The following is a 4,745-nucleotide window of genomic DNA, read 5'->3' on the forward strand; positions in this document are numbered from 1 at the left end:
CTCAAGTGCTTCAGGCGAGTAGGCTTTGCCAGGAATGCCCTCCGATGCCCATTCGTCAATCACGATGTTCTCATCAGCGGCATATGGTGTCGTTGGGGCTGGGGTGCAGGCCTGCTTGAACCTTCCTGAAGTCGATGTGCTATTACTGGAACGCACATTGATGTCAGTGTAGTAGTTCGTTCGCGAAGTCTTATTCCCAGTAAGGCGATTATCCTGTGAGCTTTTTCTACCGACCCTAGAGCGTCGTCGTGTTGGCCGTCGATTCTGGTTCCGCATGCCAGGGCACCCAATTTCTCGCTGATTGCAGCAAGTCGGTCGGCGCTGTGTTGGAGCCTGGCAGACGAAACAGCGGCCTCGACGTCCGTGGTTTGCTCCAGAGTAGGCGTTATTTTGGTGATGAGCTTCCGGTTGAAGTCGAGAAGGCTTCTTTGAGCAATCTGCAGCCGGTTCATCTGCCTCGACACCTCGTACTCGCTTAGGGGTGAGCAATGCGGTCGAAGAGTAGATTTCCTCTCCATGCCTCACCTCGTCGTGGCGCTGGACGTCCGTTGAGCCCGGTAGCTGCCTCATCCTCGTCTTCCTCAAAAGTTCCAACAGTAAGGAAATGAGGGGCTGGTTGAGGAAATACAGGAAGATAGGTCGGCAGTCTACAACACCATTGGAGGCATAGGGGTGTGGTTAGGCTCTTTTTTACTACGAAAAATTAAGTTACTTTTTTAAATATTCGGAAGAAAGAAAAAAAAAAACGCTCCCAGAGTGGCAACCGAACCCACGCTTTTCGATTAGATCTCGAAGGCCTTACCAATTCGGGTAACTGGCGACTGTGTTCTACTTCACTTTCTGGGCTATTTATATTTACTAGGAGTGTATCTGACGCTTGAAGGTGGTAGCCAGTGCCACTCTCCTTTGGCGTTGTAGAATTTCGACCTATCTTCTTGTATTAGCTCAACGATCCACTCATTTCCTTACGATATAATTTTATATATATATATATATATATATATAGGAAATGAGGGGCTCCGTGAAATAAGACAGAAAATAAGGGTTCAGTCAAGAACACCTCGGAAAGAAAAGGGGAGGTTGTGGTGGGTCATAGAAAGAGATGAGGCATTTTTTGAGTCGAAAAGAAAGTGGTGAAAAAATGCCCGCCGGGTGGGATCCGAACCCATGACCTTCACCCCGAGTAGTCCGAGTGGCGCTGGCTACCACCCCCAAGTGCAGGAAACAAAAAAAAATACCTTAACATAAATACCCGAAAAAATGATGGAAAAACAACCCCGCCGGTAGCGTAGTGGTTATCGCACAAGACCGGTATTCTGGAGGTCGTGGGTTCGGATCCCAGCCGGCGGGCATTTTTTCACCACTTTCTTTTCGACTCAAAAAATTCCTCATCTCTTTCTATGACCCACCACAACCTCCCCTTTGCTTTCCGAGGTTTTCTTGACTGCCAACCCTTATTTTCTGTCTTATTTCACGGAGCCCCTCATTTCCCATTTTCTAATTCGCTACATGCTTAGCGAGGGCCTCTGTTCTGGCAGTCTTGGTGCCAAAGGGAGCTTAAGAGGGTTCAACGCTGGTCGACCACTCTCGACATGTCGTAGACACTCGAGTCACGGCCCGGGGGTTAAAAAGAAGGTCCCCTTCACCCCGAGTAGTCCGAGTGGCGCTGGCTACCACCCCCAAGTGCAGGAAACAAAAAAAATACCTTAACTTAAATACCCGAGAAAGTGCTGGGGAAACAGCCCCGCCGGTAGCGTAGTGGTTATCGCACCAGACCAGTATTCTGGAGGTCGTGGGTTCGGATCCCACCCGGCGGGCATTTTTTCACCACTTTCTTTTCGACTCAAAAAATTCCTCATCTCTTTCTATGACCCACCACAACCTCCCCTTTGCTTTCCGAGGTTTTCTTGACTGCCAACCCTTATTTTCTTTCTTATTTCACGGAGCCCCTCATTTCCCATTTTCTGATTCGCTACATGCTTAGCGAGGGCCTCTGTTCTGGCAGTCTTGGTGCCAAAGGGAGCTTAAGAGGGTTCAACGCTGGTCGACCACTCTCGACATGTCGTAGACACTCGAGTCACGGCCCGGGGGTTAAAAAGAAGGTCCCCTTCACCCCGAGTAGTCCGAGTGGCGCTGGCTACCACCCCCAAGTGCAGGAAACAAAAAATACCTTAACATAAATACCCGAGAAAGTGCTGGGGAAACAGCCCCGTCGGTAGCGTAGTGGTTATCGCACCAGACCGGTATTCTGGAGGTCGTGGGTTCTGATCCCACCCGGCGGGCATTTTTTCAACACTTTCTTTTCGACTCAAAATATTCCTCATCTCTTTCTATGACCCACCACCACCTCCCCTTGGTCGAAAATATCTATCAGAATCCTCCTAGTGATATCACAATCACACTATCGGCCTTTATTCAACAGTAGCTGCATTCCCCTAACCAAAGCGGCGGGAGGGCAAGCAATACTGCGGATGATTCTAAGAATCTCTGGGTCTGCATAGGCCACCAGTGGGAGCTGTACATTTGTACAATTCTAGTTTATTTGGGCCTTTTACAAGAGTTATCCGATATTTGATGGCATAAAGCAGGGTTAAGACTGGTAAGAAGGGTTGCAGAGGGATTTGTGGTGCTCTTTACTCGTGATATTTTCTGCTAAAACGCGCATTTCCGAACACATCACTTAGATGTGGGGTTTCTGGTTCCGAAGGCCTACCTGTAGTTATGCGGAAGAAAATGCGGTAGAATTTCACAGTATTACTGAACGTGTAGCTTCGCTTGTTTTTAGGTGCAATAAGAAGCACAATGCTGCAGGTGCTGTAGGTATTTGCACCTACATTCACTTATGACGATGAGGCGGTGTACGTATATTACAAAGACCATAAATTAGCAACTACACAAGTAGAAACTCCGTATAAAGTCTTTACGGGGGACTTCAATGCAAAAATTGGGGCGACTTGATAGGGGAGCTTGCGGTAGGAAAATTTGCACTAGGTTCTCGAAACAACGATGGAAGCAAGCCCGTTTAATTGGACGGTAGGAATAATCTGCGCAATATGAATACTTTCTTCTGAAAAAGACACAACACAAAATAAACTTGGAAAGGTTCGAATGGCGAACCTAAAACTGAAATTGACTTCATTTTACTGCCACTTCCCTTATGATTCACGATGTACAGGTGATTTGCCGGATTAAAACGAGTGATTACAGAATGGTCAGAAATCGTAGAAGTCCGAATTTAAGAAGGGAAGCATTCAAGATTCTGAAACGGAAGACGCTAAACCTGCCATCCGTGGCATAGAAAGTAGAAGAAATTTGATTGTTATTGCAAAACAAGTTTTCTGTGTTGTCTAATGACATCAATGATGTGGACACTCTCAATTCCTATTTCACACATGAATCATTGACTCAGCACTAGCCTTGGGAGAAAAACACCAGGCATTCGTCCCCGAGTTATCAAAGAAAATTAAGGACCCTATTGATAAGCGGAGGAAGATGTTATTGCGCACTCCACGAGATGAAAGAGAAATGGCAAAGATCTCTAAATTTATCAACGAAAGCCAGACTGCCCAAAATCATGCTTTCAATATGGCGAAAATTCAAGCAGCATTGAACATCCGACCAAGCTTGAAAGCGACTAGAAGGAAGATCACTATTGGCAAAAATATAATGGATGCGTTCCGGGATGCCTGTGGTCACATAACAAAAAATATGGATAACATACTAAAATAGCCGAGGATATCCAGAGAAACCTATTCGTAAATGGTGTGGAACCAGTTCATACAAACATGAGGGAAGTGATGGAGTTCCAAGCAATTAAGAAAGGCAACGCTTCAGGATATGATGTCATTACATCAAATTTAGAGTGCCACCGAGGTGGCGTTGTCCTAACCATACTTGAAGCCCTGTTCCCACTGTAAGGTCCACTTATGAGGTCAGGGGCCAAGCGCGGAGGCAGCGCGTGAAAACCCACAATGTACTCAGAACTGAAAGTCCATTTTGAGTTCTGAGTACATTTTGAGTTTCAGTTCATTTTGAGTTCTGAGTACATATGAGTTTGGAGTCCATTTTGAGTTTGAGTACATATGAGTAGCATAGCTGGCAGCTATGGTTGGCCGTTAGGTGTCATGCGTCGCTGTGGGCTCCGACTTCAGGTTACCGGCGGGCAAGGCACCATTTGCGATCCGCATGATCGGTTGGGAGAGAGGGGTTGTCTGATTGTTTGTTAGTTTCTTGTGGAATTGTCATGACCCTAAGCACTTGCTGTATACCAAGTTTTCGTGGCTGGGCGCGTGAGTGATAATTAACTGGTGAGGTAAAAAAAAGGGTTGGCTTAACTTTTCCTCCTGATGGATCCCCTAAGGAGGTGGGAAAGGGTGGTGGGAAAGCACACGGCCGCGTGTCCTTGCTGTTCGTTCGCCTGCTACTGTTAACGGCTTGATATACGAGGGGTCACAAAGGAAGAGGTGAGAGCCCGGGGGGGAAAAGGGGTGGGGCTGTCCCTTCTGCTGTTTCAAATGAGTTACGTGAATTGACTGCGCAACGCCTCTTTAGACAGAATTATGACCCCATTAGATTGGGTGAAATGTCAAACTGATGGCGCTAAGGTGTGTAAGGTATCAAATGAAAGGTCCCAGTTTACGAAATCACGCGGGGTGAATAAAAAATGCTTCCTGATTGTAGTCATCCGGCTGTCATAATGAGTCATAGATTGGGTAAAAATTCAGAAAGCGCAGCGAGGTCATGTG

General features: G+C 46.7%; 1 non-coding gene across 1 annotated transcript; it reads left to right on the forward strand.

The window, feature by feature from the left end:
• The first annotated feature begins 1,744 nt into the window (after positions 1 to 1,744).
• On the forward strand, positions 1,745 to 1,817 carry Trnat-agu (transfer RNA threonine (anticodon AGU)). The gene has a single exon. It is a non-coding gene; the product is annotated as a tRNA-Thr (tRNA).
• Positions 1,818 to 4,745: the final 2,928 nt, after the last annotated feature.

The sequence above is a fragment of the Haemaphysalis longicornis genome, unplaced genomic scaffold (assembly GCF_048455015.1).
Source record: "Haemaphysalis longicornis isolate Haplotype H1 unplaced genomic scaffold, Haemaphysalis longicornis Haplotype H1 scaffold_8, whole genome shotgun sequence".
Taxonomy (NCBI): domain Eukaryota; kingdom Metazoa; phylum Arthropoda; class Arachnida; order Ixodida; family Ixodidae; genus Haemaphysalis; species Haemaphysalis longicornis.